This window comes from Hyla sarda, chromosome 7 (genome assembly GCF_029499605.1).
Source record: "Hyla sarda isolate aHylSar1 chromosome 7, aHylSar1.hap1, whole genome shotgun sequence".
Taxonomy (NCBI): Eukaryota; Metazoa; Chordata; class Amphibia; order Anura; family Hylidae; genus Hyla; species Hyla sarda.
In genome coordinates this window covers 8,002,770-8,028,041 of record NC_079195.1, presented here as the reverse complement: position 1 = coordinate 8,028,041, position 25,272 = coordinate 8,002,770, and positions in this window count along the sequence as shown.

Below are 25,272 nucleotides of genomic sequence, written 5' to 3'. Positions count from 1 at the left end.
TGACTGTTACCTCTGTACCCCTATATCTACACCCCTGACTGTTACCTCTGTACCCCTATATCTACACCCCTGACTGTTACCTCTGTACCCCTATATCTACACCCCTGACTGTTACCTCTGTACCCCGATATCTACCCCCCTGACTGTTACCTCTGTACCCCTATATCTACACCCCTGACTGTTACCTCTGTACCCCTATATCTACACCCCTGACTGTTACCTCTGTACCCCTATATCTACACCCCTGACTGTTACCTCTGTACCCCTATATCTACACCCCTGACTGTTACCTCTGTACCCCTATATCTACACCCCTGACTGTTACCTCTGTACCCCTATATCTACATCCCTGACTGTTACCTCTGTACCCCTATATCTATACCCCTGACTGTTACCTCTGTACCCCTATATCTACCCCCCTGACTGATACCTCTGTACACCTATATCTACACCCCTAACTATTACCTCTGTACCCCTATATCTACACCCCTGACTGTTACCTCTGTACCCCTATATCTACCCACCTGACTGTTACCTCTGTACCCCTATATCTACATCCCTGACTATTACCTTTGTACCCCTATATCTACAACCCTGACTATTACCTCTGTACCCCTATATCTACACCCCTGACTGTTACCTCTGTACCCCTATATCTACAACCCTGACTATTACCTCTGTACCCCTATATCTACACCCCTGACTGTTACCTCTGTACCCCTATATCTACCCCCCTGACTGTTATCTCTGTACCCCTATATCTACACCCCTGACTGTTACCTCTGTACCTCTATATCTACACCCCTGACTGTTACCTCTGTACCCCTATATCTACACCCCTGACTGATACCTCTGTACACCTATATCTACACCCCTGACTATTACCTCTGTACCCCTATATCTACACCCCTGACTGTTACCTCTGTACCCCTATATCTACCCACCTGACTGTTACCTCTGTACCCCTATATCTACACCCCTGACTATTACCTTTGTACCCCTATATCTACACCCCTGACTGTTACCTCTGTACCCCTATATCTACACCCCTGACTGTTACCTCTGTACCCCTATATCTACCCCCCTGACTATTACCTCTGTACCCCTATATCTACCCCCCTGACTGTTATCTCTGTACCCCTATATCTACACCCCTGACTGTTACCTCTGTACCCCTATATCTACCCCCCTGACTGTTACCTCTGTACCCCTTTATCTACCCCCCTGACTGTTACCTCTGTACCCCTATATCTACACCCCTGACTGTTACCTCTGTACCCCTATATCTACCCCCCTGACTGTTACGTCTGTACCTCTATATCTACCCCGCTGACTGTTACCTCTGTACCCCTATATCTACTCCCCTGACTGCTACCTCTGTACCCCTATATCTACCCCCCTGACTGTTATCTCTGTACCCCTATATCTACACCCCTGACTGTTACCTCTGTACCCCTATATCTACACCCCTGACTGTTACCTCTGTACCCCTATATCTACCCCCCTGACTGTTACCTCTGTACCCCTATATCTACACCCCTGACTGATACCTCTGTACCCCTATATCTACACCACTGACTATTACCTCTGTACCCCTATATCTACACCCCTGACTGTTACCTCTGTACCTCTATATCTACCCCCCTGACTGTTACCTCTGTACCCCTATATCTACACCACTGACTATTACCTCTGTACCCCTATATCTACCCCCCTGACTGTTACCTCTGTACCCCTATATCTACACCCCTGACTGATACCTCTGTACCCCTATATCTACACCACTGACTATTACCTCTGTACCCCTATATCTACACCCCTAACTGTTACCTCTGTACCCCTATATCTACACCCCTGACTGTTACCTCTGTACCCCTATATCTACACCCCTGACTGTTACCTCTGTACCTCTATATCTACCCCCCTGACTGTTACCTCTGTACCCCTATATCTACCCCCTCTTCCCAGAACAAATTAATTCTCCAATAATAAAGATCAAAAGAAGGAAACTTCAGGAAGACTTGGACTCGGGGCCAACTCCCTGACCCATGAAGATATTGGGCCTCATTTACTACGAGTGGAGTTTTCTTTGTGGCTTTTTCTTTCCGACAGGTATTTTTCCATGATATTTACTATTGTATCTTAAATTTGGCGATTTTTCCTACACTTTTCTCTCTTTGCACACGCTGTGAGCTGTCGGGTTTTCCAGAGCTCTAATCCACCATTAGTAAATTTGTAGGTTTCTCTGGATACACGCCCCTTTTCTCTGATGACCACACCCCTTTGTAAGGTTTTCTGAGTAAAGTGGAGAGTTAGTAGGGCTTTTTGGATTTTTTGTAGGAAATTCTGACACATGCGGCCCGAAAAAAAACCTACAAAATCTACTCGGAAAAGTCTTAGTCAATGAGGCCCATTGAGTATCCAGGACATGGGGGGGTAGATTTGTACTTTGCAGAGCGAAAGTGGTGCAGTTGCCCATAGCAACCAACCAGCTTTTCACTTTCGAAAGGACCTTTGAAATGAAAGAGGCCGTCTGATCGGTTGCTATGGACAACTGCACCACTTTCGCTTTGCACTGGTCTTGATGAATCTTCCCCCCCCCCATGGTCTTCGCAGGTGGACGCTCGGACCGGCCAACGATGGGTTAAGTTCCTTCTCTCCTACCCAGGTCTGGAATGAGGAAGGTATTTCCTCGGGCCCTCCTGGATCTCTTATCCCTCCTCAAATTGATCTTCAAAAGCCGCAACGGGCCAGTGGCTAAAAGTACAAAGGGAAGATTGATGGTCGTCCTCCCACTCCCTGTTCCCCATGTCTGAATCCACACGTTCTCCCGAATTACTTTCCACTTATTAAAGTCCTATATGTTCGGGGGGCCGTATCTCCCTCCACAACACACGCGCACGCGACGCCGCCGCTCCTTTGAACGTAGATGTCTCCAGTAAACAGGCAATCGACGTTCTTCTTCTGTTTTCTTCGACGAGTTTTGATCTTAATTCAAAGGAGTTAAAAAAAAAAGGATAAAAAAAAATTAAATAAAAAATTCTTAAAAAGGAACATGGAAGATTTACACGGTGACACCGCCGATGAGGTGTCTGGTGTCTCCTGCCGAAAAAAAAAGCAGAGGGATGTTCTTATTTGTGCGCAAAAGAATAAGCGATAAGAATTCGGAAGACGAGAAGCGTGGTGGGGAAGGGATGGTGTAACCTAAGAAAAGTGGTCTCCAAACTGCGCTTGCAAAACTACAACTCCCAGTATGCCCGGACAGCCGTTGGCTGTCCGGGCATGCTGGGAGTTGTAGTTTTGCAACATCTGGAGGGCCATAGTTTGGAGACCACTGCCTTAGAAGATGAGGGTCTTAGTTGTAGCTATAGGGCAATGGCTGTCATGGTATGATGGGAGTTGTAGTTTTGCAACCTCTGGAGGGCCATAGTTTGGAGACCACTGCCTTAGAAGATGAGGGTCTTAGTTGTAGCTATAGGGCAATGGCTGTCATGGTATGATGGGAGTTGTAGTTTTGCAACCTCTGGAGGGCCATAGTTTGGAGACCACTGCCTTAGAAGATGAGGGTCTTAGTTGTAGCTATAGGGCAATGGCTGTCATGGCATGATGGGAGTTGTAGTTTTGCAACCTCTGGAGGGCCATAGTTTGGAGACCACTGCCTTAGAAGATGAGGGTCTTAGTTGTAGCTATAGGGCAATGGCTGTCATGGCATGATGGGAGTTGTAGTTTTGCAACCTCTGGAGGGCCATAGTTTGGAGACCACTGCCTTAGAAGATGAGGGTCTTTGTTGTAGCTATAGGGCAATGGCTGTCATGGTATGATGGGAGTTGTAGTTTTGCAACCTCTGGAGGGCCATAGTTTGGAGACCACTGCCTTAGAAGATGAGGGTCTTGGTTGTAGCTATAGGGCAATGGCTGTCATGGTATGATGGGAGTTGTAGTTTTGCAACCTCTGGAGGGCCATAGTTTGGAGACCACTGCCTTAGAAGATGAGGGTATTGGTTGTAGCTATAGGGCAATGGCTGTCATGGTATGATGGGAGTTGTAGTTTTGCAACCTCTGGAGGGCCATAGTTTGGAGACCACTGCCTTAGAAGATGAGGGTCTTAGTTGTAGCTATAGGGCAATGGCTGTCATGGTATGATGGGAGTTGTAGTTTTGCAACCTCTGGAGGGCCATAGTTTGGAGACCACTGCCTTAGAAGATGAGGGTCTTAGTTGTAGCTATAGGGCAATGGCTGTCATGGTATGATGGGAGTTGTAGTTTTGCAACCTCTGGAGGGCCATAGTTTGGAGACCACTGCCTTAGAAGATGAGGGTCTTGGTTGTAGCTATAGGGCAATGGCTGTCATGGCATGATGGGAGTTGTAGTTTTGCAACCTCTGGAGGGCCATAGTTTGGAGACCACTGCCTTAGAAGATGAGGGTCTTGGTTGTAGCTATAAGGCAATGGCTGTCATGGTATGATGGGAGTTGTAGTTCTACAACCTCTGGAGGGCCATAGTTTGGAGACCACTGCCTTAGAAGATGAGGGTCTTGGTTGTAGCTATAAGGCAATGGCTGTCATGGTATGATGGGAGTTGTAGTTCTACAACCTCTGGAGGGCCATAGTTTGGAGACCACTGCCTTAGAAGATGAGGGTCTTGGTTGTAGCTATAGGGCAATGGCTGTCATGGTATGATGGGAGTTGTAGTTTTGCAACCTATGGAGGGCCATAGTTTGGAGAACACTGCCTTAGAAGATGAGGGTCTTAGTTGTAGCTATAGGGCAATGGCTTTCATGGTATGATGGGAGTTGTAGTTTTGCAACCTCTGGAGGGCCATAGTTTGGAGAACACTGCCTTAGAAGATGAGGGTCTTAGTCGTAGCTATAGGGCAATGGCTTTCATGGTATGATGGGAGTTGTAGTTTTGCAACCTCTGGAGGGCCATAGTTTGGAGACCACTGCCTTAGAAGATGAGGGTCTTGGTTGTAGCTATAGGGCAATGGCTGTCATGGTATGATGGGAGTTGTAGTTCTACAACCTCTGGAGGGCCATAGTTTGGAGAACACTGCCTTAGAAGATGAGGGTCTTAGTTGTAGCTATAGGGCAATGGCTTTCATGGTATGATGGGAGTTGTAGTTTTGCAACCTCTGGAGGGCCATAGTTTGGAGAACACTGCCTTAGAAGATGAGGGTCTTAGTTGTAGCTATAGGGCAATGGCTTTCATGGTATGATGGGAGTTGTAGTTTTGCAACCTCTGGAGGGCCATAGTTTGGAGACCACTGCCTTAGAAGATGAGAGTCTTAGTTGTAGCTATAGGGCAATGGCTGTCATGGTATGATGGGGGTTGTAGTTTTGCAACGTCTGGAGACCACTGTCTTAAATGATGGGGTCTCAGTCGTAGCTATAGGTTAAAGGATGTCCGTGCATGCTGGGATTTGTAGTTTTGCAACATCTGTAGGGCCACAGTTTGGAGACCACTGCCTTAGAAGTTGAGGGTCTTACTTGTAGATATGGTACAATGGCTGTCATGGTATGATGGGGATTGTAGTTTAGCAACATCTTTAGGGCATAGGCTTTCCAGGCATGCTGGGAGTTGTAGTTTTGCAGCATCTCTATGGCCACAGATTGGAAACCGCTGCCTTGGAAGATGGGTTCTAAGTCGTAGCTATAGGGCAAAGGCTGCCATGGTATGATGGGGGTTATAGTTTCACAATGTCTGGAGGGCCATAGTTTGGAGATAATTGCCTTAGAAGATGAGGTTCTTAGTTGTAGCTATGGCGCAATGGCTGTCATGGTATGATGGGGGTTGTAGTTTCACAATGTCTGGAGATCACTGCCTTAGAAGATGGGGTCTCAGTGACAGCTATAGGGCAAAGGCTGTCTGGGCATGCTGGGATTTGTAGTTTTGCAATGTCCATAGGGCCACAGTTTGGAGACCACTGCCTTAGAGGAGGGGATGTTAGTTGTAGCTATCGGACAATGGCTGTCATGGTATGATGGGTGTTGTAGTTTTGCAACATCTGGATGGCCACAGTTTGGAGATCACTGCCTTAGAAGATGGGGTCTCAGTCATAGCTATAGGGCAAAGGCTTTCCAGGCATGCTGGGAGTTGTAGTTTTGCAACATCTCTATGACCACAGTTTGGAGACAACAGCCTTACAAGATGGGGTCTAAGTCATAGCTATAGGGCAAAAGCTGCCATGGTATGATGGGGGTTGTAGTTTTGCAACATCTGGATTGCCACAGTTTGGAGACCACCAGGCCCGGACTGGCCTACCAGGATACCGGGAAATTTCCCGGTGGGCCGCAGCCCTGGGGCCGCTTTGAGATGTGGCTGCGTGCATTTTTTGTCCCCTCCAGCGGCCGCCAGGGGTCCCCCATCACATTAGGGACATCCCTGTGTCCCGAAAAATGTTTTCGGGACACGAGGATGCCCTGGTTACCTCTCTGCGGCCGTCGGCCCCGCGTTAACTTTAAAAACACAGGGGCCGCCGGGAGGGTAGCGCACCCAGGTACGTCACTGATGTCCCGTGCGTGCGCTTATAGTAACAGAGCAGAGCGGAGCAGAGCGGTGAGGAGGACGCGCACGCATGGTAAGTGACCAGCGGCACATCATCTTCAGTGTTCCGACCACCGCTCCGGGGTCACGATCTACTGCTATGGCCCATAGGCCATAGCAGTAGATCGTGACCCCGGAGTGGTGGTCGGAACACTGAAGTGGGGCAGTATACAGGCTCCAGCCATACACTGTATATGGCTGAAGGCTGTATGTCTGTGGGGGAACTGTACTGGACCTAATGTGGGGAGCTATACTGCACCTAATGTGGGGGAGCTATACTGCACCTAATGTGGGGAGCTATACTGCACCTAATGTGGGGGAGCTATACTGCACCAAATGTGGGGGACTATACTGCTCCTAATGTGGGGGAACTATACTGCACCTAATGTGGGGAGCTATACTGCACCTAATGTGGGGGAGCTATACTGCACCTAATGTGGGGAGCTATACTGCACCTAATGTGGGGGAGCTATACTGCACCAAATGTGGGGAACTATACTGCACCTAATGTGGGGAGCTATACTGCACCTAGTGTGGGGGAACTATACTGCACCTAATGTGGGGGAATTGTACTGCCACTAATGTGGGGGAACTATACTGCACCTAATGGGGGGGGGACTATACTGCTCCTAATGTGGGGGAACTATACTGCACCTAGTGTGGGGGAACTATACTGCACCTAATGTGGGGGGAACTATACTGCACCTAATGTGGGTGAATTGTACTGCACCTAATGTGGGGGAACTATACTGCACCTAATGGGGGACTATACTGCACCTAATGTGGGGAACTATACTGCACCTAATGTGGGGGGAACTATACTGCACCTAATGTGGGGGAATTGTACTGCACCTAATGTGGGGGAACTATACTGCACCTAATGTGGGGAACTATACTACACCTATTGTGGGGGAACTGCACGTAATGTGGGGGAACTGTACTGCACCTAATGTGGCGGAACTGCACCTAATGTGGGGGAACTGTACTGCACCTAATGTGGGGAGCTATACTGCACCTAATGTGGGGGGAACTATACTGCACATAATGTGGGGGAACTGTACTGCACCTAATGTGGGGGAACTGTACTGCACCTAATGTGGGAGAACTGCACCTAATGTGGGGGAACTATAAACACATAATGTGGGGGAACTATACTGCATGTAATGTGGGGGAGCTATACTGCACCTAATGTGGGGGAACTGTACTGCACCTAATGTGGGGAGCTATACTGCACCTAATGTGGGGGAACTATACTGCACCTAATGTGGGGGAACTGTACTGCACCTAATGTGGGGGAACTGTACTGCACCTAATGTGGGAGAACTGTACTGCACCTAATGTGGGGAACTATACTGCACCTAATGTGGGGAACTATACTGCGAACCTAATGTGGAGAACTCTACTGCACCTAATGTGGGGAACTATATTGTATCTAATGTGGGGGAACTATACTGCACATAATGTGGGGAACTATACTGCACCTAATGTGGGGAACTATACTGCACCTAATGTGAGGGAACTGTACTACACCTAATGTGGGGAGCTATACTGCACATAATGTGGGGGACTATGTTGCACCTAATGTGGAGAACTCTACTGAACCTAATGTGGGGAACTATATTGTATCTAATGTGGGGGAACTATACTGCACATAATGTGGGGAACTATACTGCACCTAATGTGGGGAACTATACTGCACCTAATATGGGGGAACTATACTGCACCTAATGTGAGGGAACTGTACTGCACCTAATGTGGGGAGCTATACTGCACCTAATGTGGTGGAACTATACTGCACATAATGTGGGGGACTATATTGCACCTAATGTGGAGAGCTATACTGCACCTAATGTGGGGAACTATACTGCACATAATGTGGGGTACAATACTGCACCTAATGTGGGGGAGCTATACTGCACCTAATGTGGGGGAACTATATTGCACATAATGTGGGGGACTATACTGCACCTAATGTGGAGGAGCTATACTGCACCTAATGTGGGGGGAACTATACTGCACCTAATGTGGGGGACTATACTGCACCTAATGTGGGGAACTATACTGCGCATAATGTGGGGAACTATGCTGCACCTAATGTGGGGGACTATACTGCACCTAATGTGGGGAACTATACTGCACCTAATGTGGGGGACTATACTGCACCTAATGTGGGGGACTATACTGCACCTAATGTGGGGAACTATACTGCACCTAATGTGGGGAACTATACTGCACCTAAAGTTGGGGGACTATACTGCACCTAATGTGGGGAACTATACTGCACCTAATGGGGGAGCTATACTGCACCTAATGTGGGGGACTATATACTGCCTCTAATGTGGGGGACTATACTGCACATAATGTGGGGAACTATACTGCATCTAATGTGGGGAACTATACTAAACCTAATGTGAGGAACTATACTGCACCTAATGTGGGGGAACTATACTGCACATAATGGGGGAGCTATACTGCACCTAATGTTGGGGAACTATACTGCACCTAATGTGGGTAAACTATACTGCACATAATGTGGGGGACTATACTGCACCTAATGTGGGGGAACTATACTGCACCTAATGTGGGGGAACTATACTGCACCTAATGTGGAGGAGCTATACTGCACCTAATGTGGGGGGAACTATACTGCACCTAATGTGGGGGACTATACTGCACCTAATGTGGGGAACTATACTGTGCATAATGTGGGGAACTATGCTGCACCTAATGTGGGGGACTATACTGCACCTAATGTGGGGAACTATACTGCACCTAATGTGGGGGACTATACTGCACCTAATGTGGGGGACTATACTGCACCTAATGTGGGGAACTATACTGCACCTAATGTGGGGAACTATACTGCACCTAAAGTTGGGGGACTATACTGCACCTAATGTGGGGAACTATACTGCACCTAATGGGGGAGCTATACTGCACCTAATGTGGGGGACTATATACTGCCTCTAATGTGGGGGACTATACTGCACATAATGTGGGGAACTATACTGCATCTAATGTGGGGAACTATACTAAACCTAATGTGAGGAACTATACTGCACCTAATGTGGGGGAACTATACTGCACATAATGGGGGAGCTATACTGCACCTAATGTTGGGGAACTATACTGCACCTAATGTGGGTAAACTATACTGCACATAATGTGGGGGACTATACTGCACCTAATGTGGGGGAACTATACTGCACCTAATGTGGGGGAACTATACTGCACATAATGTGGGGGATTATACTGCACCTAATGTGGGGGAACTATACGGCACATAATGTGGGGAACTATACTGCACCTAATGTGGGGAACTATACTGCACCTAATGTGGGGGAACTATACTGCACATAATGTGGGAAACTATACTGCACCTAATGTGGGGAACTATACTGCACCTAATGTGGGGAACTATACTGCACCTAATGTGGGGGAACTATACTGCACATAATGGGGGGAGCTATACTGCACCTAATGTGGGGGAACTATACTGCACCTAATGTGGGGGAACTAAACTGCACATAATGTGGGGGAGCTATACTGCAAGTGATGTGGGGGGCTATACTGCACCTAATGTGGGGGGAACTATACTGTACCTAGTGTGGGTGAACTGTACTGCACCTAATGTGGGGGAACTGTACTTCCAACCTAATGTGGGGGAACTGTACTGCCAACCTAATGTGGGGGAACTGTACTGCACCTAATGTGGGGAACTATACTGCACCTAATGTGGGGGAACTATACTGCACCTAATGTGGGGAACTATACTGCACCTAATGTGGAGAGCTATACTGCACCTATTGTGGGGGGCTATACTGCACCTAATGTGGGGGAACTATACTGTACCTAGTGTGGGTGAACTGTACTGCACCTAATGTGGGGGAACTGTACTTCCAACCTAATGTGGGGGAACTATACTGCCAACCTAATGTGGGGGAACTGTACTGCACCTAATGTGGGGAACTATACTGCACCTAATGTGGGTGAGCTATACTGCACCTAATGTGGGTGAGCTATACTGCACCTAATGTGGGGGACTATACTGCACCTAATGTGGGGAACTATACTGCACCTAATGTGGGGAACTATACTGCACCTAATGTGGGGGACTATACTGCACCTAATGTGGGGAACTATACTGCACCTAATGTGGGGAGCTATACTGCACCTAATGTGGGGGAGTATATACTGCACCTAATGTGGGGGACTATATACTGCACCTAATGTGGGGGAACTATACTGCACCTAATGTGGGGGAACTATACTGAACATAATGTGGGGGACTATACTGCACCTAATGTGGGGGAACTATACTGCACCTAATGTGGGGGAACTATACTGCACCTAATAGGGTGGGACTGTACTGCACCTAATGTGGGGAACTATACTGCACCTAATGTGGGGGACTATACTGCACATAATGTGGATAACTATACTGCACCTAATGTGGGGAACTATACTGAACCTAATGTGGGCAACTATACTGCACCTAATGTGGGGGAGTATATACTGCACCTAATGTGGGGGACTATATACTGCACCTAATGTGGGGGAACTATACTGCACCTAATGTGGGTGAACTACACTGCACCTAATGTGGGGGACTATACTGCACATAATGTGGGGAACTATACTGCACCTAATGTGGGGAACTATACTGAACCTAATGTGGGGGAGTATATACTGCACCTAATGTGGGGGACTATATACTGCACCTAATGTGGGGGAACTATACTGCACCTAATGTGGGGGACTATACTGCACCTAATGTGGGGAACTATACTGCACCTAATGTGGGGGAGTATATACTGCACTTAATGTGGGGGACTATATACTGCACCTAATGTGGGGGAACTATACTACACCTAATGTGGGTGAACTATACTGAACATAATGTGGGGGACTATACTGCACCTAATGTGGGGGAACTATACTGCACCTAATGTGGGGGAACTATACTGCACCTAATAGGGGGGAACTGTACTGCACCTAATGTGGGGAACTATACTGCACCTAATGTGGGGGACTATACTGCACATAATGTGGGCAACTATACTGCACCTAATGTGGGGAACTATACTGAACCTAATGTGGGCACCTATACTGCACCTAATGTGGGGGAACTATACTGCTCATAATGGGGGGAGCTATACTGCACCTAATGTGGGGAACTATACTGCACCTAATGTGGGGAACTATACTGCACCTAATGTGGGGAACTATACTGCACCTAATGTGGGGGAACTATACTGCGCATAATGTGGGGGAACTATACAGCACATAATGGGGGGAGCTATACTGCACCTAATGTGGGGGAACTATACTGCGCATAATGTGGGGGACTATACTGCACCTAATGTGGGGCTATACTGCACCTAATGTGGGGGAACTATACTGCACCTAATGTGGGGGAACTATACTGTACCTAGTGTGGGTGAACTGTACTGCACCTAATGTGGGGGAACTATACTGCACCTAATGTGGGGAACTATACTGCACCTAATGTGGGGGAACTGTACTGCACCGAAATGTGGGGGAACTATACTGCACCTAATGTGAGGGGACTATACTGCACCTAATGTGGGGGAACTGTACTGCACCTAATGTGGGGGACTATACTGCACCTAATGTGGGGGGGACTATACTGCACCTAATGTGGGGGAACTATACTGCACCTAATGTGGGGGGGACTATACTGCACCTAATGTGAGGGGACTATACTGCACCTAATGTGGGGGGGACTATACTGCACCTAATGTGGGGGAACTATACTGCACCTAATGTGGGGGGGACTATACTGCACCTAATGTGAGGGTACTATACTGCACATAATTAAAATACAGGATTTTATCTATGGGGCTGGTAGATAATTTTTTCTGGGGTTGGTTTTCACATCCAGTCCGGCCCTGGAGATCACTGCCTTAGAAGATGGGGTCTCAGTGACAGCTATAGGGCAAAGGCTGTCGGGGCATGCTGGGATTTGTAGTTTTGCAATGTCCATAGGGCCACAGTTTGGAGACCACTGCCTTAGAGGATGAGGGTCTAAGTTGTAGCTATCGGACAATGGCTGTCTTCGAATGCTGAGGGTTGTAGTTTTGCAACATCTTGATGCCTGCAGTTTGGAGACCACTACCTTAGAAGATGGGGTCTCTGTCCTAGCTATAGGGCAAAGGCTTTCCAGGCATGCTGGGAGTTGTAGTTTTGCAACATCTCTATGGCCACAAGATGGGGTCTAAGTTGTAGCTATAGGGCAAAGGCTCCCATAGTATGATAGGGGTTGTAGTTTTGCAACATCTTGATGGCCACAGTTTGGAGATCACTGCCTTAGAAGATGAGGGTCTCAGTCATAGCTATAGGGCGAAGGATTTCCATACATGATGGGAGTTGTGGTTTAGCAACATCTCTATGGCCACAGATTGAAAACCACTGCCTTACAAGATGGGGTCTAAGTTGTAGCTATAGGGCAAAGGCTGCCATGGTACGATGGGGGTTGTAGTTTTGCAATGTCTGGAGGGCCACGGTTTGGAGACCATTGCCTTAGAGGATGGGGCTCAGAGGTTTGGGGGTATGAAACGCTACAAGGTGTTATGAATGGCAATCGGCACCTGTCTATAGAAGCCGGCAGCCCCATGTCAGAAAATCTGCGGCTTCCTGCAGGCCCTCTCGGCTATGAAACGCTTCATTCTTGACGCATTCCTTCCTATATTTACATCCAGCCGGGATTCTGACAGCTCAGACCCATTATAATCTGACTAGTAAAATATACAGGGGCACCTAAGTACACAGCGCCCCAGTGTTCACAACACTCCGCCCATTGTGCCCCGCAGATAACTACTGGGAGCCCTGTCAATCACCGTGGGCTCACACATCATCCCCCTCAGATATTCTGCTCATATAATCAGGAGTAAGGAGCTGCATGACCGCACAAGATGAGGGGACAATGCTGGGAGTTATAGTCCCATCATTCCGTCTGTAGCACTGGGGCAAAATACACGGACAAGTGGGAAGTGTTGCCAGTTAGGTTGGTCCAATCCAAGGGAAGAAGTGACAGACCATGGGGTTCCTTTGGGGCCCACGCAGAGTGAGGGCCCCATCCTGTTTGGTCCTATTCCTTTATCTATTGGTAAGAAACTGCAGGACTCCGTCCCCTGCAGGCAACTTGTCAGCATATTAATGTGGTGGTGGGGGGGTTATTTTCTTTGTCAGCAAATTAATGGGGGGGGGGGTATTGACCAATGGGTCATGGAAAGTAAAGGGGCAAAATCAAACACCATAATAAGAGGTTTCGATATTTTCTGTTGTGTTCCCTAGACCAACCTCACATGGGCTCTGACGTGGGGCATAACCAGACGGCAAGGGGATTCTTTACAAGTCAGGGCGAGGGGTGGGGTCCACCATATCAATGTAGTGAGCTCGGCATTTTGCAAGCACCACTCACACCTACGCTTCCTTTCCCTTAATTCTCTGGCCAATCACAGGAAAACACCTATTCCTCTCTGCTGGAAGGCAGGAGGCTCAGTACGCGCAGCACTATTTATGATGTTAAAGTAATCAGTGTGAGGGTGTAAAGGGAGCAGCTGGGCTAAGGGGTAAAACCCTTGACATGGTGAGGGGGGTCCAGTGTCCACCTTGCAAGAGAGGCTAAAACCTTCTCTACTATCTGATGGGTTTTCCATTGATAGATGTAATTCCCTGGCGGTGGCTGGATACTCTTTTGAATCTCCTAGCAAGTTCTTTCCACTTGTTGTCTGGAGTTGCAGTCCATCCTAGAACAATGGCCCCGATGTGGGGAAATAACAAGAAGGTGAGGGGATTCCTTACAATTCAGGATGATCAGATCAGTGTGAATAGGGGTCCACAAAATGAATGTAGTGAGAGGGGCTTTTTGCCAGCAGCACTCACACCTGCACTTCTTTTCCCTTACTTCTCTGGTCAACCACAGGACACCACCTATTCCTCTCTTCCACCACCTATTCCTCTCTGAAGAGATGGATTTGCCAAAAGTCACATATACTTTCATGGGTATTTTCCAGGAATACTGACATATCTTGATTTATACAGGTATCTTGCTGTTGTGACATCGGATTTACACTTTAACATCCTCAGCCAGAAGATGAGCTGCGAAAAAGGCCGCAGCGCTGTTATTTCGTGGCTCTCATGGAGAGGAGGAGATGGATCCAAGAGGAAAATATGAAATGTGACAGGCATGGATTATTTAAAGCATTCAGATGGAATGGGGAGAGGCTGGTGGGGTGAAGGGGAGAGTTCAGGTGGGGATAGGGTAGGGGTTGATGAAAGAACGAACTTGGATTTTCCTGCACAACGAATGAGATCAGTATGAAGGGGGTCTACAATATGAATGTAGTGATCTAGGCTTTTTGCCAGCAGCACTCACACCTGCACTTGCTTTCCCTTACTTCTCTGGTCAATCACAGGACAACACCTATTCTACTCTGTGCATATATTTTCATGGGACTTCCTGGTATTTCCCAACCTGCGTGCCTCCAGCTGTTGCAAAACTACAACTCCCAGCATGCCCGGACAGCCGTTGGCTGTCCGGGCATGCTGGGAGTTGTAGTTTTCCAACAGCTGGAGGCCCGCTGGTTGGGAAACCCTGACGTATCCTGAGGAGATGGATCCAAGAGGGAAATATGAAATGTGACAGGCATGGATTATTTAAAGCATGCAGATGCAACGGGGAGAGGCTGGCGAGGTGAAGGGGGGAGCTCAAGCGGGGGGGGAGGGAGCAATGCAAGAACGACGTTGGGTTTTCCTGCGCGGCGGATGAGGAGCGGCGCAGGATTCCCTCCCTGTCCTGGGATGTCAACATCTGGCTCCAACCTTCTGACAATTCTATTAAAATGCACCGGGCGCTCCCCTCCAGCACCTGCTCGCCCTCATTTTCCTTCCTCCACCAGTAGACAACATCGATGCCAAATCATTTATCACTTTCTAAGTGTTTCCATGTGTGACGGCTCAGCCCCAGGCCAGCGGCTCCTCCATGGATCCCGCCACTGCAGACAAGCCAAGGTTTCCTCCAGCTCAGGGTCTGGCAATTATTAGCCCAAATTATAGTTCACACATGACTTGACAAAGTGGCCGCTGCCTCTCGGAGAAGCGGGGCGGCCCTTCAATGTGTTCCATGTTATGGAAATGTCAGGGACCCCTCTCGGTGCGGGGTCAGAGTCAGGGGCTGACGGACCCCCGGGGGACCAGCAAAAATGTCAGAAATGCTACAGTGAATATGAATGACATCAGTGAGGGAACATGTGCTGCGGCCTCCATGGCTGCCGGGAGAGTCCCACGCCCTCTGCAGGGCCTACATCACTGCTCTGCAACCTGTTGCTCTACAGCTGATGTAGGACTACAACTCCCAGCATACCCTGACACCTACTTTACTGCCGGGAGAGTCCCACACCCTCTGCAGGGCCTACATCACTGCTCTGCAACCTGCTGCTCTACAGCTGATGTAGGACTACAACTCCCAGCATACCGTGACACCTACTTTACTGCCGGGAGAGTCCCACACCCTCTGCAGGGCCTACATCACTGCTTTGCAACCTGCTGCTCTACAGCTGATGTAGGACTACAACTCCCAGCATACCGTGACACCTACTTTACTGCCGGGAGAGTCCCACACCCTCTGCAGGGCCTACATCACTGCTTTGCAACCTGCTGCTCTACAGGTGATGTAGGACTACAACTCCCAGCATACCCTGACACCTACTTTACTGCTGGGAGAGTCCCACAACCTCTGCAGGGCCTACATCACTGCTCTGCAACCTGCTGCTCTACAGCTCTTGCAGAACTACAACTTCCAGCATACTCTTGCACCTTCATCACTGTTGGAAAAATTCCACACCCTTCCCAGTAGGACCCTCCGGCATGCTAGTTTGGCTAAAGGAGAGAGAGAGATCAGACATGCAAATTTCCACTGCAGTTGAGATGTCTGGCAGCAGCTCACCCCCTCCTCCCTCCATTGTGTACTCATGAATACCAAGCAGGACATTCATGTGTATGTAGGGATCCGTAAAGAAGCTTTGGATTAGTATAGTTTGAGCAGTAGGGTTAGTATTCTTCTGGGTATTAGGTATAGACTTAATATGGATCAAGTTAGTGGAGCTAGTAGAATAGTCTTGTTAGGGATAGTATGGATTGTGTTGGTATGGTTAGGGATAGTATGGATTATGTTGGTATAATTAGGGATAGTATGGATTGTGTTGGTATGGTTAGGGATAGTATGGATTGTGTTGGTATGGTTAGGGATAGTATGGATTGGGTTGGTATGGTTAGGGATAGTATGGATTGTCTTGGTATGGTTAGGGATAGTATGGATTATGTTGGTATAATTAGGGATAGTATGGATTGTGTTGGTATGGTTAGGGATAGTATGGATTGTGTTGGTATGGTTAGGGATAGTATGGATTGTGTTGGTATGGTTAGGGATAGTATGGATTATGTTGGTATAATTAGGGATAGTATGGATTGTGTTGGTATGGTTAGGGATAGTATGGATTGTGTTGGTATGGTTAGGGATAGTATGGATTGGGTTGGTATGGTTAGGGATAGTATGGATTGTCTTGGTATGGTTAGGGATAGTATGGATTGTGTTGGCATTATTAGGGATAGTATGGATTGGGTTGGCATGGTTATGGATAGTATGGATCGTGTTGGTATGGTTGGGGATAGTATGGATTGGGTTGGTATGGTTAGGGATAGTATGGATTGTGTTGGTATAGTTAGGGATAGTATGGATTGTGTTGGTATGGTTGGGGATAGTATGGATCGTGTTGGTATGGTGAGGGATAGTATGGATTATGTTGGTATGGTTAGGGATAGTATGGATTGTGTTGGTATGGTTAGGGATAGTATGGATTGGGTTGGTATGGTTAGGGATAGTATGGATTGTGTTGGTATAGTTAGGGATAGTATGGATTGTGTTGGTATAGTTAGGGATAGTATGGATTGTGTTGGTATGGTTAGGGAGAGTATGGATTGTGTTGGTATGGTTGGGGATAGTATGGATTGTGTTGGTATGGTTAGGGATAGTATGGATTGGGTTGGTATGGTTAGGGAGAGTATGGATTGTGTTGGTATGGTTAGGGATAGTATGGATTGTGTTGGCATGGTTAGGGATAGTATGGATTGTGTTGGTATGGTTAGGAAGAGTATGAATTGTGTTGGTATGGTTAGGGATAGTATGGATTGTGTTGGTATGGTTAGGGAGAGTATGGATTGTGTTGGTATGGTTGGGGATAGTATGGATTGTGTTGGTATGGTTAGGGATAGTATGGATTGGGTTGGTATGGTTAGGGAGAGTATGGATTGTGTTGGTATGGTTAGGGATAGTATGGATTGGGTTGGTATGGTTAGGAATAGTATGAATTGTGTTGGTATGGTTAGGAATAGTATGGATTGGGTTGGTATGGTTAGGGAGAGTATGGATTGTGTTGGTATGGTTAGGAAGAGTATGAATTGTGTTGGTATGGTTAGGGATAGTATGGATTGTGTTGGTATGGTTAGGAATAGTATGAATTGTGTTGGTATGGTTATGGATAGTATGGATTGTGTTGGTATGGTTAGGGAGAGTATGAATTGTGTTGGTATGGTTATGGATAGTATGGATTGTGTTGGTATGGTTAGGGATAGTATGGATCGTGTTGGTATGGTTAGGGATAGTATGAATTGTGTTGGTATGGTTAGGGAGAGTATGGATTGTGTTGGTATGGTTAGGGAGAGTATGGATTGTGTTGGTATGGTTAGGGGTAGTATGGATTGTGTTGGTATGGTTATGGATAGTATGGATGGTGTTTGTATGGTTAGGGATAGTATGGATCGTGTTGGTATGGTTAGGGATAGTATGATTTGTGTTGGTATGGTTATGGATAGTATGGATTGTGTTGGTATGGTTAGGGAGAGTATGGATTGTGTTGGTATGGTTAGGGATAGTATGGATTGTGTTGGTATGGTTAGGGATAGTATGGATGGTGTTTGTATGGTTAGGGATAGTATAGATCGTGTTGGTATGGTTAGGGATAGTGTTGCTCGCGAATATTCGCAATTCAAATTTTATTCGCGAATATCGCATATTCGCGAATTCGCGAATATTCGCGAATATATCGCTATATATTCGTAATTACGAATATTCGTTTTTTTTTTTTTTTTTTTCACAGTACACATCACAGTGATCATCCCTCTCTGCTTCCAGCTTATGTGGTGTAAGAAGGCTCTAATACTACCGTGTAAGACTGGTGTGCAAATTTTCGCATATGTGAAAATTTGCACATGCTAAATTTCGTATATGCGAATTTTCATGTATGTTAATTTTTGTATATGCGATTTTTCGCACGCGCGAATATTCGCATATGCGAAAATAAAACGAGAATATTACGAATATGCGAATATTCGCGAATATGACGAATATTCGTCCATATATTTGCGAATATTCGCGAATTCGAATATGGCCTATGCCGCTCAACACTAGTTAGGGATAGTATGAATTGTGTTGGCATGGTTAGGGATAGTATGGATTGTGTGAGTATGGTTAGGGATAGTATGAATTGTGTTGGTATGGTTAGGGATAGTATGGATAGTGTTGGTATGGTTAGGGATAGTATGGATAGTGTTAGTATGGTTAGGGATAGTATGGATTGTGTTGGTATGTTTGGGGATAGTATGGATTGTGTTGGTATGGTTAGGGATAGTATGGATGGTGTTTGTATGGTTAGGGATAGTATGGATCGTGTTGGTATGGTTAGGGATAGTATGGATTGTGTTGGTATGGTTAGGGATAGTATGGATTGGGTTGGTATGGTTATGGAGAGTATGGATTGTGTTGGTATGGTTAGGGATAGTATGGATTGTGTTGGTATGGTTAGGGATAGTATGAATTGTATTGGTATGGTTAGGGATAGTATGGATCGTGTTGGTATGGCTAGGGATAGTATGGATTGTGTTGGTATGGTTAGGGATAGTATGGATCGTGTTGGCATGGTTAGGGATAGTATGAATTGGGTGGTATGGTTAGGGATAGTGTGGATCGTGTTGGTATGGTTAGTGATAGTGTGAATTGTGTTGGTATGGTTAGGGATAGTATGGATCATGTTGGTATGGTTAGGGATAGTATGGATCGTGTTGGTATGGTGAGGGATAGTATGAATTGTGTGTATGAAATCTGTTGGTATGGTTATGGATAGTATGGATCGTGTTGGTATGGTTATGGATAGTATGAAATGTGTTGATACGGTTAGGGATAGTATAAATTGTGTTGGTATGGTTAGGGATAATATGAATTGTGTTGGTATAGTTAGGGATAGTATGGATCGTGTTGGTATAGTTAGGGATAGTATGAATTGTGTTAGTATGGTTAGAGATAGTATGGATTGTGTTGGTATGGTTAGGGATAGTATAAATTGTATTGGTATGGTTAAGGATAGTATGGATCGTGTTGGTATAGGTAGGGATAGTATGGCTAGTGTTGGTATGGTTAGGGATAGTGTAACGGCTGTCATAAGGTGGATCCACTGACCTGTGGGGATGATGGCGTGGGCCGTACCAGGGAGCGGAGTCTAAGGTGCCACTGGCAAAGAAGCAAGGTCTGGCCACATAGCAAGAATGTCAGGAGGCAGGCGGCACAGGAGCAAGGTCAGAATACATAGCAATGGTCAGATGCACGGTGAGGCAAGACACTGGAAAATGCTGTCTCTAAGGCAACTAGGCAACAAAGATGTGGCGGGGGTCAAGGGGAAGTGAGAATTACTTATAGGGTCAGCGCCCAATTATTGGTGTTAAATCTCAGAGAGTCGGCATGCGCGCACCCTAGGAAGCGGGTAAGAGCGTGCTGGCAGTGAGAGAGCACAGTGGAGCTGGGAACACAATGGGGAGCGTGTCCGCCAGCTGGGAGGCTGCAGACAGAGCCCGGTAAGGAGACAGCAGTGCCGCCGGCCGTGTCGGAGACAGCACGGGGCGGCGGGGTAGAGACACTTGTAACAGTACCCTTCCCCCCCTTAGGTCTCTCACTCTTTTTGGGCCGCAGGAACCGATGAATCAGACCTTGGTCCAGTATGTTCTCCTCAGGTTCCCAAGATCTTTCTTCAGGCCCGAACCCCTTCCAATCCACTAAGAAGAAGCGTTTTCCTCTGACGATCTTGGTGGCCAAAATCTCCTTAACCTCAAAGATGTCAGAGGAACCAAAGACAGGAGTGGAAGAGACATCCCCATGACAAAAAAGATTAAGAATAACGGGATTGAGGAGAGAGATGTAAAATGAGTTGTGAATGCGTGGAGAAGGAGGCAGATGGAGTTTGTAAGACACAGGATTAATGCGTTGCATGACTTTGAAAGGGCCCAGAAAGCAGGGACCCAATTTGTAGCTGGGAATCTTAAAACGAATATACTTGGTGGACAACCAGACTTTGTCTCAAGGTGAAAAGATCGCAAGAGGTCTTTTCTTCTTGTCAGCCTGCGACTTCATGCGAGAGGATGCAAGAATTAAAGGGGTACTCCGGTGCTTACACATCTTATCCCCTATCCAAAGGATAGGGGATAAGATGCCTCATCCCGTAGGCTTGCATTGAGGGGCGGAGCGTGATGTCACACGGGGGCCTAGGCGTGACGTCACACGCCGACGGCCCTGCGGTCCACCAGATTACAAACGGGGTGCCGCGTGCATGATCACGGGCGTCCCCAGCTGCGGGACTCCCCCGATCAGGCATCTTATCCCTTATCCTTTGGATAGGGGATAAGATGTGTAAGCACCGGAGTACCCCTTTAAAGAGCGTTGAGTCTCTTGCCAAATAGAAGAAAAGTCCCATAACAGAATATCAACCACAGGTACTTCAGAAGGAACTGGTAGAGGAAGAGAAGGATGAGGGTGATGGCCATAGACGATGAAGAATGGTGAAGTTTTGGTGGCTTCAGAGTCCCGGTGGTTATACAAAACTCAGCCCAAGGTAGCAGGTTGGCCCAATCATCTTGCCGAGCAGAAACAAAATTACGAAGATAATCTCAGAGAATCTTATTCACACTGTCTACCTGTCCTTTGGACTGAGGGTGGTATGTGGAAGAGAAGTCAAGCTTGATCTTGAGAGGAGAGCAGAGAGCCCGCCAGAATGTGGAAACAAACTGAATCCCATGATCTGAGACAATGTGAGATGGTAAGCCATGCAAACGAAAGATATGCCGAAGGAATTGATCCGCCATTTGTGGAGCAGAAGGAAGTCCAGGGAGGGGCACAAAATAAGCCATCTTGAAAAAACGATCAACGACCACCCAAATGACTGTGTTGTTACAGGAGGGAGGCAGATCGATGTCAAAGCCCATAGCAATGTATGACCAAGGGCAATCCAGGATAGGCAAAGGAAGTAAAAGTCCTGCAGGCTTGAGCCGAGGAGTCTTGTCATGGGCACAAGTAACATCACAAGTAACATGATGCACAAGTAACATCAGTGACATCACGCTCCAGATTCCACCACCAGTAATGTCGGGAGATCAATTGAATGGACTTCCGTACTCCAGCATGACCGGCTAGTAAAGAAGAATGGCCCCAAAAACAACAATTTGCGTCTCAGACGAGGAGGCACAAAATACTTTCCTGGAGGAGCTTGCAGAAGAACCAGTCCAGACCTTTTACATCAGAAGCTGTAGAGAGAGCATCAGCTCTAACATTCATGTCCGCAGGTCAAAAATTAATAAAGAAGTTAAACCAGGAAAAGAGACCATCTGGCCTGCCGGGGGTTGAGACGCTGTGCAGACTGAAGATATAAAATATTTTTATGGTCCGTGTAGATACTAACAGGATGAGTAGAACTTTCCAATAAGTGACACCACTCTTCTAAGGCAAGCTAAATGGCCAAGAGTTCCCGGTCTCCAGTAGAATAGTTCCTCTCAGCAGGCGAGAACATCTAGAAAGGAAACCATAAGTAACCATCTTACCCCTAGAGGACTTTTGAGTTAAGATGGCGCTGGCTCTTGCTGATGAGGCATCTACTTCAAGATAGAATGGCTTTTCTGGTTTGGGTCTAGACAGAATAGGTGCAGAAGCAAGGGCAGACTTCAATTGGGTAAAAGAATCTTCTGCTTCTGTGGACCAAGACTTGGAATTACTGTTTTTCTGGGTGAGAGCCACAATCAGAGCAATCAAGGAGGAGAAATGTGGAATGAATTGTCTATGATAACTGGCAAATCCAAGAAAATTTTGTATGGCCCTAAGGCCAGAAGGATGTGGCCAATTGAGTACCGAAGACAACTTGACTGTATCCATCTGGAGGCCTGGGCTAGAGACAATGTAACCCAGGAATGGAAGACTCGTCTTTTCAAAGAGACATTTCTTGAGTTTGGCATAAAGAGGATTATTCCGCAGGCGACGTAAGACCTGGCGTACATGAGTGCGATGCACCTCCAAGTTGGGAGAGAAGATCAAGATGTCATCAAGATAAACCACGACACACATGTAAAGAAGATCCCGGAAGATGTCATTAACAAATTCCTGGAAGACAGCTGGGGTGTTACAGAGTCCAAACGGCATCACTAAGTACTCAAAGTGTCCATCACGTGTATTAAAGGCCGTCTTCTACTCGTTTCCCTGTCAAATCTGAATTAAATTATATGCTCCTTGCAGGTCCAATTTGGTGAAGACCTTGGCGCCCCGCAGATGGTCGAAGAACTCAGAAGTGAGAGGTAAAGGATACCGTTTTTTGATGGTAATTTTATTGAGACCACAGTGGTCAATGCAAGGGAGAAGAGAGCCGTCCTTCTCTGCGAAAAAGAATCCAGCTCCGGCAGGAAAGGAGAACTTCCGGATACAACCTCTCTGGAGGTTCTCCTTAATATACAGAGACATGGCTTGAGTTTCTGGCACCGGGAGAGGATAGATTCTTCCCCGGGGCGGTGTAGTGCCAGGCAGAAGCTCAATAGGACAATCATAGGGTCGATGTGGAGGAAGACTTTCGGCCTGTTTCTCGCAAAACACATCAGCAAAGTCCAGATAAGGAGAGGGTAGACCGGGCAGAGAAGAATGTGAAGGAAGAGAGCGCTTCAATTGTGGTGCCAACAGGCAGTGTTTCTGACAGCCTTGACCACAGTGAGAAATTTCTCCTGTTTGCCAATTGAGAACCGGTGCGTGAAGTGGCAACCAAGGTAAACCCAAGAGAATTGCAGACGTACAGTAAGAAAGCACATATCACATGATCTTCTCCTTGTGTAAAAACCCCCAAGTGCATGGTCAGAGGATCCGTGCGGGATTGTACCGTGAAGTTCAAACTTTCACCGTTGATGGAGGAAATGTATAGGAGTTTGCAGAGCCGAGACACCAGAAGATGATACTTGTGGACCAGGGAGGGATTGATGAAATTCCCTGCAGAACCAAACTCCAAAAAAGCAGAGGCTTGAAACGAAGTCCCAGAAGAGGTATAGATTTGGACCGGCATAGACAAACGAGAAGAGGAGATATTCTCACCTAGGGAAGCCTCTCCAATGTGCCCTAGGAGCATGTGTTTTCCGGACGAGGAGGACGAAGAGGACAGTCTTTGAGGAAATGTTCCGGGCTGGCACAATGAAGGCAAAGATTTTCCTCATGTCGGCGGGACCTCTCATGCTGTGACAGATGAACGCGGTCCAATTGCATAGTTTCTTCAGCAGGAGGTACGGCAGGTGACAGAGGAGTCCACTGGAACACCAGTGCCAGTCGAGAGAAATGACGAGTTCGAGCCGGTTCACGCTTGAGACACATTTCCTCTTGCCTCTCGGCAAAGCACACATCAATTCGAGTGGACAGGAGAATGAGCTCACTCAAGGTAAAAGGAGGATCCCATGCGGCCAAAGCATCTTTAACCCTGCTGGAAAGACCCTTTTTGAAGGTGGCACAAAGGGCTGCATTATTCCAATCAAGTTCTGAAATTTGACTGCATACTTGCCAACAGAAGAATCCCCTTGGTAGAGGATTAGAAGCGCAGTTTCTGCAGAGGAAGACTGAGCAGGAATTCAGTGAGGAAAGCTTGCAGGTTTGTAGTCAGCGGGTCGCTTCTGTCCCAGAGAGGAGTGGCCCAGGCCAGAGCCTTGCCAGAGAGCATACTAACCACAAAGGCCACCTTGGCACGCTCTGTCGGAAACTGATCGGCCATCAGTTCAACATGCATGGAGCACTGGGTCACAAATTCCCTTGTACAATTTAGGGTCTCCTTCATACTTCGTTGGCAGGGATAAACAAAGTTTGGGACCGAGGGAAGCTGCAGACACCGAAGGAACCACTAGAGCTGGTTGCGGCAGTTGCTGCTGTTGTTGCTGCTGTAGTTGCTGCTGCTGGACTTTAAGGAGCTGCTGCATCATTGCAGACAGTTGACTTAACTGCTGCGCTTGTTGCGCTATTTGCTGGGACTGCTGGGCCACAATAGAAAAGAGGTCTGGAACATCCAGCAGAGGCACCCCGGCGGGATCCATGGCTGTATCTTACTGTAACAGCTGTGGTAAGGTGGATCCACTGACCTGTGGGGATGATGGCGTGGGCAGTACCAGGGAGCGGAGTCTAATGTGCCGCTGGTTTTCACCAGAGCCTGCCGCAAAGCAGGACGGACTTGCTGCGGCAGGCGGCACCTATGTTGCTACCCCTGGTACGACTCGTCCCCTCAGGTAGCCGAGGAATAACGTGGCACAGGAAGTTATAGGCACAGACGTAGTCTGGACTGGTAAGAGGTCAGGGCAGGTGGCAAAGAGGCAAGGTCTGCTCATGTA